Source organism: Bos javanicus, chromosome 2, assembly GCF_032452875.1.
Source record: "Bos javanicus breed banteng chromosome 2, ARS-OSU_banteng_1.0, whole genome shotgun sequence".
Classification (NCBI taxonomy): domain Eukaryota; kingdom Metazoa; phylum Chordata; class Mammalia; order Artiodactyla; family Bovidae; genus Bos; species Bos javanicus.
This window is the reverse complement of record NC_083869.1, coordinates 112,026,184-112,039,852: the sequence shown is the minus strand read 5'-3', so window position 1 is coordinate 112,039,852 and position 13,669 is coordinate 112,026,184.

Sequence of the window (13,669 nt, the reverse complement as noted above, 5' to 3'; positions counted from 1 at the left end):
CCTTGCGTCTCTGTTGTCCAGTGCATAACTTACACTGTGTTTCCATCACAACTTACTTGTTTCAAAGTGTTAATTTACTATTACTTTTTCACTTCCACTTTGATTTGCTGCTGCTGCTGCTAAGTCGCTTCAGTTGTGTCCGACTCTTCCACGTGTGCGACCACCTGCAGCCTACCAGGCTCCTCCATCCATGGGATTTTCCAGGTAAGAGTACGGGAATGGGGTGCCGTTGCCTTCTCCATTTGATTTGCTACTTTACAGAATAAGTAATGTAAGCATATCTCTTCAGAGCTTACTAGCACAGTTCCTAATAACAATAGATTAATATGAGATGATATGTTTATGATTTAACTATCTTCTAGATTAGACCAAATTGTTTTCATGTCTGTGGCATGTCCTCTGTTTAACTAATAGTATTATTCAAAAGTGGTAATTTTTCCTCATTCCTTTGGAAAATATTAAGTGTTTCCATGGAGGTTGTCTGCAATTCTGTGAGTTAATGTGGGCTTTTGTAGTTGGTAGCATGATCTTAAAACTAACTTTATGAGCTACACCTGATATCGCTAATTTTGAAAAGAACTGTGCTTCTTATTTTATTCTTATTTAAAATGTGAATCTTGCATATAGTGGATGTTTAGTAGAAAGATGCCAGCATGTTTACTTGATAATAATTTGAAGTAAAGAAAACATTTAAGCTGAAGAAGAGGAAGAATTATGGGAACTCTCAGTTGCAAGTGTAAGATAATTCTCATACTGCTTTATTAGTGATTTGAACTATTTTATGCAGTTTTCTTGAGGGAGAGAAATCTGTTGAATTTATGGAGCCTCCAGTTTTAAAAAACATTTTTACTCTGTTGTGGAAAAATATCTGTGAAATTTGAGACTATGTAAATGTGAAGAAAAATAATGGACTTATAAGAGGTTTATGGTCAAAAATTAAGTTTTAAAAATAATTTAGGCTTTTATACTTTTAAGAATGACACAAAAATAAATTTTAAAATTATAAAAATGTAATTTTGAAAATGAGTGCAGTCAATATTGGAAGCAGTAAAATATTAATTTCCATTTAATAAAAAAACTAAAAATGTTTTAAAAGTATAAATATTACTTTCACTTATGTGTGTATGTGTGTTAGTTGCTCAGTTGTGTCCAACTCTTTGTGACCCCATGGACTGTAGCTCTCCAGGCTTCTCTGTCCATGGAATTCTCCAGGCAAAAATACTGGAGTGGGTTGCCAGTCCCTTCTCCAGGGGGTCTTCCTGACCCAGGGATTGAACCCGGGTCTCCCACATTGTGGGCAAATTCTTTACCATCTGAGCCACCAGGGAAGCCTTATGTAGGATAAAATAATTTTGGAGAATCTGTACATGATGATTATGTTTTCATGTTTTTAAAAATAAGCAGTTTTATTTCTTGAAGTGTATTTTTAATGATCTTTTACTGAGTCAGTTCAGCTAATTATAATATTAAAGCTAAAAGTGAAACAATGGATGTGCAAGTGAATAAACAAAGGCACATAATAAGAAAAATAAAATCAATTATGTTCTACTTAAAATATCTAATCTTATATGATGATAATGGTGAAGAAAATGTGTACATATTTCCTCTATTAGTTGAATACTTCATTAAAAATGTAAGAGCAGACAGCAAATTAAGTTGCAAGAAAATTTAAATTTTTACCTACATGCAAAGAAGCTCAAAAATGACAAATCATAAACTAAAAATCAGACTCATTCAGGGTGTGTTACCTGTGCTTATATTTTATTTACACCCTCTCTGCTCTCTGTGCTTTCTGTATTCAAAATCTTACAAGCATAATTACTGAATTTTTCTGAGGCAGCCATCCAAATGCTATTCAAATATAAGTTAAACTTTTGTGAACTTTTGAATTGATGGAAATAATTGCTTATTCTTTCTAAAATTTCTGTATATGATTTTCATCTATCAGTCTCTCCGAGCAAACAAGTGGGCCATCGCTCACTGCTAAGGATGTTCTGAGCCATAAGACTAAGTGTCTTGATTATGTTTAGAGCATCAAAATGGACTAGGAATTGGGAGCTTTCATACCTATTCTGAATGTACCACTGACAAAGTTCATGAACTCTTTGAAATGGATGGAATGTCAGAATTAGATGGGATTGTGGAACTGAGCTAGTCTAAACCATTCACTATACAGAAGAGGAAAGAATAATCATTACATTGACATCTATGCTTTGATTAGGTCCCAGTGCTAGTCATTTGCTTAATTAAACCTTGTCTTGATCAAAGATCTTAAACTTCATGAAAGTATTTGATGAGTTTGTTTCCTGGTATGAAATAAAAGCCTAATGACATTCAAGCATGTTTTTCACCCTTTTAAATGATACAAGTGAAGTATATTGAGTGCACTTTAGATAAAGCATGCCATTATAGGAGCAGAAAGAAGGGCAACTCTTGGAATACAGATAAAGAGTGAATCACCAAGGTTGTGTTGTTGAATTTTGGAGGTGGAATATCTTATGTGTTTTAGGGGAGAGAAGAGAACAGAAGTGCAATACATTTTGTGGCTAATGTGAATAAAAGAGATTAATAATCTAGAAAAATCACTGAATTATGTGACATTTCCTGCTTTCAGTTAAAGTTTGTCATTTCAACCTTTTTTATAGCTAACTATGAAATAAAAGGAGAAGGCAATGGCACCCCACTCCAGTACTCTTGCCTGGAAAATTCCATGGGCGGAGGAGCCTGGTAGGCTGCAGTCCATGGGGTCGCACAGAGTCGGACATGACTGAGTGACTTCACCTTCACCCATGCACTGGAGAAGGAAATGGCAACCCACTCCAGTGTTCTTGACTGGAGAATCCCAGGGACGGTGGAGCCTGGTGGGCTGCCGTCTATGGGGTCTCACAGAGTTAGACAGGACTGAAGCCACTTAGCAGCAGCAGCAGCAACAGCATGAAATAAAACCTTCCATTTGGATCTGAGTCAAGGACCAGTGCTGGATGAAATCAAAACACTGCTTGGAAAATATGGTCAAGACAAGATGTTCATTTACCAAATCATTTCGTGTTTCCTCCTGGGCTTACTGCTAGACTTCACTTCCCACCCTTCTTGAAGTTTGATTTCTCCATAATGGAATCATAACCAGTGGCATGTGGGTCCAAGTAACATATGCCCTAGTGCAGGTCTGGCTATTGAAACACTCCCAAGTGTAACCCTCCATTCTCTCATCTTTCCCGGTTTATAGCTGAAGGAAAATACGCCAGAATACAGAGAAGGCAAAGCCCTGAGGTGGAAGGAACCTAAAAAAGTTTTGTTTGGAAAGCCAACCAAGCAGGAACAGTCACACTGGACTGTTATGTGTGATGGAAATAAACTTCTCTGATGTTAAGTCCCTGAACTCTTCAGTTCAGTTGAGTCGCTCAGTCGTGTCCGACTCTTTGCGACCCCATGAATCGCAGCACGCCAGGCCTCCCTGTCCATCACCAACTCCCAGAGTTCACTTAGACTCACATCCACCGAGTCAGTGATGCCATCTCATCCTCTGTCGTCCCCTTCTCCTCCTGCCGCCAATCCCTCCCAGCATCAGAGTCTTTTCCAATGAGTCAACTCTTCAAATGAGGTGGCCAAAGTACTGGAGTTTCAGCTTCAGCATCATTCCCTCCAAAGAAATTCCAGGGCTGATCTCCTTTAGAATGGACTGGTTGGATCTCCTTGCAGTCCAAGGGACTCTCAAGAGTCTTCTCCAACACCACAGTTCAAAAGCATCAATTCTTCGGTGCTCAACCTTCTTCACAGTCCAACTCTCACATCCATACCTGACCACAGGAAAAACCATAGCCTTGACTAGACTGACCTTTGTTGGCAAAGTAATGTCTCTGCTTTTGAATATGCTATCTAGGTTGGACATAAATTTCCTTCCAAGGAGTAAGCGTCTTTTAATTTCATGGCTGCAGTCACCATCTGCAGTGATTTTGGAGCCCCCCAAAATAAAGTCTGACACTGTTTCCACTGTTTCCCCATCTATTTCCCATGAAGTGATGGGACCGGATGCCATGATCTTCGTTTTCTGAACTCTTATGCTTGTTTATTACAGCAGTGAGCCTACCCTAATACATGAAACAATTGTGGGCTACCATCAGCAGGGTCAGGATTTGTATAATCAAGGTTATCTTCAGAGAGTGGAAAAGTATAGCACCTTTTAGAGTTACACACACAATTAATGTACACACAATATGTAGAAGAAGTAATCAGGTAATAAATCTGATTGAGAGAGTAGTCTGCCAAGAAGTAGAAACAGTATTACCATCCACTCAACATGTCAGCTTTGCAAATTGGGTGCCACAGGCTACCCTGAGCCTGCATACAAATTTTGTTTGGCCCTCACTGTATAATGGAATCAATTGTGTGATTTCATATAAAAATTAGATTTCCCTTTTTTTTTGCTTTGCTTTGCTTGGAAAATTGTAAGAACTGGCCACATAGGGAGGGCCTGCATGTCTGCATTCAGGAATCAGCAGAAGGTGGGGGAAGTGCACTGCAGACTTCCACAGTCCCCATTGTTATACCTGCCTAACCTCACTGATGGTACATGGGCTTGCCACCCTGTACTAAATGTTTACTCTGCTTCAGTGGTTGCTGATGCAACTTCTTACTCTGACTTTTAAGACCTTCCATGATCTGACTTCCAAGTCACGCATCCCACCCTTCCACAGGTTGATGTGTTACTCTTCTTGGCTATTGCTTGTTCTGCTGTTTCCTTTTACTGGAAATGTTATTTACTCCATCTCCCTATGTCCAGGTTCTTTAGTACCCAACTCAAGTGTCACTTTCATGACTCCTGTCTTATTCCAGCCTACCTTCCTCTGAAAATTAGAAGATGAAATTAAAAGATGCTTGCTCCTTGGAAGAAAAGCCATGACAAACCTAGCCAGCATATTAAAAAGCAGAGATATCAGTTTATTGACAAAGGTACATGTAGTCAAAGCTATGGTCTTTCCAATAGTCATGTATGGATGTGAGAGTTGAATGATAAAGAAACCAGAGTGGTGAAGAATTGACGCTTTTGAACTATGGTGTTGGAGAAGACTTTTGAGAGTCCCTTCGACTGCAAGGAGATCCAACCATTCAATCCTAAAGGAAATCAGTCCTGAATATTCATTGGAAGGACCGATGCTAAAGCTGAAGCTCCAATACTTAGGCTACCTGATGCGAAGAACTGACTCATTGGAAAAGACCCTGATGCTGGAAAGATTGAATGCAGGAGGAGAAGGGGATGACAGAGGATGAGATAGTTGGATGGCATCACCAACTTGATGGACATGAGTTTAAGTAAACTCCGGGAGTTGTTGATGGACAGGAAGGCCTGGCGTGCTGCAGTCCATGGGGTCGCAAAGACCTGGACACGACTGAGCAACTGAACTTCCTCCTCTAAAACCCCTTTGTTTTATAATTGTGCCTCCCAGGATGCTTATCATTTTTAGTATAATAGTATAAATATTTATGGACTGGACCTATCACTTTCAGCTATGAACAGTCCTTGCGAGCTGGGTGTGTGTGTGTGTGTTTATGTTTGTGTGAAAGAGAGACAGAGAAGATTGCTTTTCTGAATCTCCTAAAGGGCCTATTAAAGACTTACAGTCACTGACACAGTTTCTCATACAGATATCCCTCACTTTTCAAAAGTTTGCTTTACACCACTTAGCTTTTACAAAAGACCTTTATTAGTTCCTGTTGTTGATATCCAAAATGAATCTGAAGAGGATTTTCAATTTTACAAAAAAGGCAAAAAACAAAAATAGGCTACTGTGTGTGTTTCGTGGGGAGCTGCTTCCCAGGTGGCACTAGTGGTAAAAAACCTGCCTGTCAATGCAGGAGACTTAAAAAAAGAGTTTGATTCGATCCCTGGTTTGGGAAGATCCCCGGAGGAGGGCACAGCAACCCACTCCAGTATTCTTGTCTGGAGAATCCCTTGGACAGAAGAGCCTGGCAAGCTACAGTCCATAGGCTTGCAGAGTCAGACACGACTGAATCGACTTAGCACACAGGCATGCATGTGTGTTTCCCGGGAAGCTGCTACAGAGGCAGCAGGCACCCAGAGTGGTGCCACAAAGCTCCTTCTGCGGAGCTACACGCAGCATCTCAGCATCAAGCTGCCATAGCTTTGAACTGTGTGTTTAAGTACCTGTGCTTTATCTCCGTTTATTTATGCATCTGTGAGCAACATGTGTCCTGAGGTAATTGCTTCTCTGCATTTATGCCATTATGGCTTACAAAAACTTTCATAAGACACCCTGCTTTTGCATAATGGAAGAAACCTATAGTTATCAAACCAGAACCTGAGACCTCCCCTTTAAGAAAGTATATTTTTCAGCAGTTCCCTGGTGGCCCAGTGGTTAGGACTCAGCGCTTTCACTATCATGATTCCCAGTTTGATCCTGGTTGGGGAAATAAGGTTCCACAAGCTACACAGTATGGCCAAAAAATAAAATAAAAAGAATTTTCTTAACACTTCCAGATGGGAATGTTTTTGAAGAATCTTAAGAGAATCATTAGGCCAGCAAGCAGTCTGCTCATTTCTAGAGTATGTCACCAGAATAGTTCATTTTTCATCAAGAGAGTTTATACTATCTCTTGTTTGTCTTGGTACAGTTCACTACAATTCTTGATACTATTCAGAAATAGCATTAAATTACTGTATTTCTGAAGGACAGTAGAGTCCCCAAACTTCGGGTGACACTCTGTTTCCGCTTTGTCTGCAGAAGGTGCCCAGATGCTTATCAGTGCCTGTTACTGTTGTTCAGTTGCTAAGTCATGTCCGACTCTTTGCGATCCCATGGACTGCAGCATGCCAGACTTCCTTATCCTTCACTGTCTCTAGCAGCTTGGTCAAATTCATGTCCATTGAGTTGGTGATGCTGTCTAACCATCTCATCCTCTGCTACCCCTCTTCTCCTTTTGCCTTCAGTCTTTCCCAGCATCAGGATCTTTTCCAATGAGTCACCTCTTTTCATCAGGTGACCAAAGTCTTGAAACTTCAGCTTCAGCATCAATCCTTCCAATGAATATTCAGGGTTGATTTCCTTTAGGATTGACTGATTTGACCTCCTTGCTGTCCAAGGGAATCTCAAGAGTCTTCTCAAGAGTTTGAGAGTATCAATTCCTTGGTGTTCAGCCTTCTTTATGGTCCTGACACACAGTAAAATATCAATAAATGTTTGCTAAATGAAATTGGATGACAAAAAGCTAAATTCAATATGGCAGCTAATTGGCTGCACTTGTCCCTGTGATAATAGTAAAGTGACCAAGGTTAAAGCTGAGTACTTGGTGGTGGTACCATAATGGTATGTTTAGTTTCTTGGGAAAGAGGAAACAAGGAAAGAACACAAGTGATTTGGGACCAGAAGTTAACCTATTACACTTCCAGGTCAGTCTTAATTCAATACATTTTGTGTGAGTGACTGAACTTTTTTATATTGACGTCATTCATCTGAGTTGTAAACCCATTGTCAGCTCTTACCAGCAACATGAGAGAATCTAATGGTTTATAGATGTGATTGTACAAAGAACAGCCTCCTCAAATATATATATTTAACTTCTATACAAAGATATGCACTTGTTGTGTTTTTAATTGTGTCACATAGACTATGTATGACTCTGCTATGTGATTATTACAGAGGTTGGCTTTTTTGTTAGAATAGAACTTCCCTTTCTGATTTTTTTTTTCTAACTCCTGGAATAGAAAACAGTGATATGCTAGATCCCCTCCATCTCTTCAGCTTTCCTTTGTCCTCTGCTACAAAAAATGAGTTGACTAGATTTTTAGATACCATGTGAGATCTGTGCTAATGCAACTGATGTGAAAACAAAGCTATGAGGACACATAATGGAAACAGAAAAACACCTTCCAAAGAAGCTTGCTGTAGCAGAAGGTGGTATTTGCCTTGGTAATGATAGCTACCAATAAATTACGTTTCACAGTAGACTTAGCTAAGACATAACTCATAAGGGACCAGAAAGGCAATTTCTTTTAAAAATTTAGGACAGATGAGTAGGGAAGGAAGTAAAGACAGCATAAAAGAGAATAGGTTATTTCGTGCTGGTAACTGTAAATGTTGTCCATTTATTGATTTTTTCATCTCATGCTCTTGTTAATAAATTGAAAAGTAGTAAAATAAGAATTAGAATGAGCATAAATTCTAAAGGAAGTCTGAGAGCCAAACAGGATTATCTTTTATGAGTGCCATGACATAAAAAGGTTGGGAAACTGCCATAAACTACCTAGTAAAAACTAGCCTTACAAACTTGACCTTACAGAGAAGACTTAGAAAAGAAACCTTATTAATATGACAGTCTGGAAACCCCCAAAGCTTGAAGCTCTTCAGTCTCTAATACATGCGCCTGACCCTTAACCTGAATACCCTAGAAAGCTCTTTCCTGCCTTGAGAGCATCCTGCTCACCGTTGACCTGGCAATTCTCGGGCACCATCTGGGCCCCAGTTCAGGTGTCAGCTCCTGTGAAACTGCCTGCATCGTCCCTCCCCAGCATTAATGGGTGACATCAGAGGCTACAGGAACAGAGAACACTGTGGCTCAGAGATACGTGACCACACGTGGACAAAAGGGTACATCGAACTCAAGATTGCGAGTGTCTTCAGGGCAGATATAGCTACTTACTCTTTGTTCCATAAGTAAATACATTTGAACTTCAGGTGGAAGTTAAGGTTAAAACTCTGTTCAGGGGGTTCCCACTGAATCCATGAGGATTTAGGCTCCTACTGTTTCCCTTTTTAAAAATAATTTTTTAAAAAAAGATTTCTAAAAATGTATTATTTGACTGCAACAGTCTTATCTGTGGCATGTAGAATCTTCATTGTGGTGAGTGGAATCTAGCTCCCTGACCAGGGAACCCAGGCCCCCTGCACTGCGAGCAGTCTTAACTGCTGGACCACCAGCAAAGTCCCCCTATTGTCATATTTTATTCCTTAATGTTGTAGATAAATTCATTTGAGAAGATCTTTCTCTCTTTTTCTCATGACTTGTACAGAAAGGGTTAACTCAGCAGGTCTGCATTGCTCAAACCCTGCACATTCTAAATAAAAGCCCGCCTCCAGAGCTGGCTGGCTCTAGGGAGAAAACCTCTGAGCCTTGGGAATGTTCTGCCTGATAAGAGTGTTTTTCATGCCTGAGGGCTGGGCCATGCAACTACAGCATGACAGTTTATCCTGACAATGGGAGTGATGGGAAACACCTGTCTTTTTTTGAACACTGGGGCTCATGTACCCTTTCTATTTATTTTTAAGTTTTTATTTATTTAGTTTTGGTTGCGCTGAGTCTTCGTTGCTGTGAATGGGCTTTCTCTAGCTGCAGGGAGCGGGGGCTACTCTTCGTTTCAGTGGCTTCGCTTGCTGCAGAGCACAGGCTCTAGGTGTACAGGTTTCAGTAGCTTCAGCACACAGGCTCAGTAGTTGTGGTGCATGGGCTTAGTTGTTCCATGGCACGTGGAATCTTCCTGGACCAGGCATCGAACCCGTGTCCCCTGCATTGGTAGGTGGATTCTTATCCAGTGTGCCACCAGGGAAGTCCTAAAAGCCTGTCTTTTTACTTTGGGTTGGGGAACATCCCTGACTGACAACACTTAGCAGGTGTTGTGCCCATCTTTGCTGGGAGAATTAAAGGTATTCCCGTGTGACATCATCAAGTGGGACACATAGGCTGCACCTGGTTTCTCCTGGGCTTTGCCCCACATGCCTCTTCCCTTTGCTGATTTTGTTTTCTGTCCTTTTACAGCCATAAACTGTAACTGTCACTTTCACAGCTTCTGATCCTTGGGAGTCCTAGTGAAGCATCCAGCCTGAGCGTGGTCTTGGGGACCTCAGATAACAAGCTTATTCAGATGCTATGACTTAGGAGTATAGTCAAAGCTATAGTTTTTCCAGTAATCATGTATAGATGTGAGAGTTGAACCATAAAGAAAGCTGAGTGCTGAAGAATTGATGCTTTTCTCTTGAGTTCAAGAGTCCCTTAAACTGCAAGGAGATCCAACCAGTCCATCCTAAAGGAGATCAGCCCTGAATATTCACTGGAAAGACTGATGCTGAAGCTGAAGCTCTAATACTTTGGCCACCTGATGCAAAGAGCTGACTCACTGGGAAAGACCCTGAGGAGAAGGGGCAACAGAGGATGAGGTGGTTGGATGGCATCACTGACTCAATGGATATGAGTCTGAGCAAACTCCAGGAGGTAGCGAAGGACAGGGAAGCCTGGCATGCTGCAGTCCATGGGGTCACAAAGAGTTGTACGTGATTGAGCGACTGAACTGAACTGATTGAAAACAAATCATTATGGAAATCAGGAAGGGGAGAGTCTAGGAAGGTGTTTTGGGGATGGAGAGGAGGTGGGGTCATTCCTCTTTGCTGGGATTACATGATCAAAGCTAGAGATGACATGGCTGGGGAAAAACTCTCAGCTCTGTTTTTCCTTCTTAAAATTTTTATTTCTTTATTTGTTATATTTGGCTACACTGGGTCTTTGCTGTGCGAGGACTTTCTCCATTTGCAGCAAGCCGGGGCTGCTCTCTAGCTGTGGTGCATGGGCTTCTTGTGGTGGTGGCTTCTCTTGTAGTGGAGCACAGGATCTAGAAAGCGTGGGCTTCAATAGTTGGGGCTCGCAGGCTTAGCTGCCCTGAGGCATGTGGAATCTTCCAGGAGCAGGGATTGAACCTGTGACCCCTGCTTTGGCAGGCAGATTCTTAACCACTGTACCACCAGGGAAGTCCAGTTCTGTTTCTTCTGACATTAAAAATATCTCCATGTTCTCAAGGGATGAGATAAGCAAAAGGTAAGTATATATAAAACGGACAGTTTGGGTGACTTGAAGTTCTAACTCTGCCTCTATCAGCCTTGCTGGGACTGGTCCCTTAGGGAAATCAGGAAAGGCAGACCTGCATGGGAGCAAGGGGAGGGTCCCTTTCTCAGCTCTTTGAGACCCCATGGACTGTAGCCTACCAGGCTTCTCCCTCCATGGGATTCTTCAGGCAAGAGTACTGGAGTGGGTTGCCATTTCCTTCTCCAGGGGATCTTCCTGACCCAGGGATCGAACCCGGGTCTCCCGCATTCCAGGCAGACGCTTTAACCTCTGAGCCACCAGGGAAGCCCTTCTCAGCTTTAAGGCCAAGTTAATCTCTTTACATAGTCCACTTTCTAAACTCTTGACATTAGCACCTAGAATCTCTGAGTTGATCAATAAGGTACCCAAGGTCTTATTTGGATGTGGAACTTTGGGATTCAGATCCTGATGCTGTTACCTGCCAGTTGTGTGACTTTGACAGGTATGTTACACCAGCCTCAGCATCCCATCTATGCTCAGGACAGGGCGTGGAACCCTAAAAGTGCTCCATCAATGCTGGTCTTGGTTTTTCTTCTGGATTATCTTTAGGGAGGAAATAGATGGGCCCCAGGCTGAGCAGCTGAAATATGTCCTGTGGACAGAGACTCTAAGATGAAGATAATGGCAAGAACAAAGAGGAACTGAGTCCTGCCCAGGTAAGAGATAAAGAGATCACATATTTCTCATCGTGGGAAACTTTATTTTCAAGGTCAAGGAGAACTTCATATGTACATGTGCACAGAAAATGTCGCTGCAGGCCAAGAAGGGAAGGAGTGCCACCCCATAATATGTGGTGTCAACCTATCCATAGTCCTCTATGCTGGAATCCAATCCATCTTGCACACATACACAGGGAAGGACCCTGAATTATACCACGTATGGACTCAGAATCAGGCAAAGCAAGATGGTTGGCCAGAGGGAAACTAGAAGACATCCCCTATATAAGTGACTTAAACTACCACAAGGGCAGGGCTCTGTCTGAACCCACCCATATGTATCTATCCACCTGTACTGTTTTTCCTCCTAATAAACACCTTACTTGTTTCACTACTTTCTGTCTCTGTTGAAATTCATTTATACATAGCAGACAAGCTAGGGCCTTGTCACCAGCCATTGGCTTGAGCTTGTGGTCTAGTGGTAAAGTCCAGTGCCACAGCCTGGCTTCAATCTCTGGTCAGGGAACTGAGATCCTGCTTCAGGCTTCTGACAGTTGAGGGCCCCAAGATCAGTGGAAACAATGGAAATAGTGGGAGACTTTATTTTGGGGGGTTTCAAAATCACTGCAGATGGTGACTGCAGCCATGAAATTAAAAGATGCTTGCTCCTTGGAAGAAAAGCTATGACCAACCCAGACAGCATATTAAAAAGCAGAGACATTACTTTGCCAACAAAGGTCCATCAAAGCTATGGTTTTTCCAGTAGTCATGTATGTGAGAGTTGGACTATAAAGAAAGCTGAATGCCGAATAATGGGTGCTTTTGAATTGTGGTGTTAGAGAAGACTCTTGAGAGTTCCATAGACTGCAAGGAGATCCAACCAGTCAATTTTAAAGGAAATTAGTCCTGAATATTCACTGGAAGGACTGATGCTGAAGCTGAAGCTCCAGTGCTTTGTCCACCTGATGCAAACTGACTCATTGGAAAAGACCCTGATGTTGGGAAAGACTGAAGGCAGGAAGAGAGGGGGATAACAGAGGATGAGATGGTTGGATGGCATTACTGACTCAATGGACATGAGTTTGAGTAAGCTCCGGGAGTTGGAGATGGACAGGGAAGCCTGGTGTGCTGCAGTCCATGGGGTCGCAAAGAGTCAGACATGACTGAGAGACAGAACTGAACTGAGATTAATCTGATAAACAGCAGACAGGCTGTCCCAACTTTGATGTTGGGGGAGAAGGTTTATTTTGCCTAAATAGCTTCAAGAAGAAAACTAGAGCATCCTGTAAGTTGATTGCAGAAACTGCACTTGAACACAGGGCTTCCCGGCTCAGTGGCAATGAACCCGGCTGCCAGTGCAGGAGATGCAAGATGCACAGGTGAGGCAGGACGATCCCTTGGAGGAGGGCATGGCAACCCACTCCAGTAATCTTGCCTGGAGAATCCCATGCCCAGAGGAGCCTGATGGGCTACAGTCCTTGGGGTTGCAAAGAGTCAGATACAGTTGAGTGACTGAGCACACACAGTTCCTACATATTGAATTCAAGGAAGAGGATTCCTTTAAGGCAGACGTGGTGGTCTTTCTCCTCCCCTTTTCCCCACAGGCTCCTTTCTGAACTCCTGCCTGCTGTCGTGATGGAAGCTGCAGGCCTGCCGCTGGCCAGGACGAATTTCTTGCTTCACTGGACAAAGCAAGCGTGAGATTAATATCACCCCTGAGGCCAAGAGGATAAATTTGACTCAAGATGAACCTTAATCATAGGCAAACTCTAGGTTTAAAACAGTCTCTTCCTTTGACATATTCTGGATAATTCCCAAATGAAAATCTAATTTTTACACAGCTTCAAAAGGCCACGGGCTAGTCATGGAGTGTAACATCCTCAGTGCACTGAGGGTCTGATATGACATGGCACCGTCCGTGATTTGGCTAGGTTGCCTCTCCACAATACAGTTCAAAGGATGGCAGAAGGAGGCGTTTTATTTCTCTGGGGCCATGGGCTCCACTTCCAAACTCTTAAAAGTTGTAGTAAAATGGAAATGATAAGAATTTCTGGCATTTCTTTAATGAAAATATAAGTGATATTTAGCAAAAAACCCAAAACTGAGAATAATGCCCAGTGTTGGATAGCATGCGTAAACAGCACACA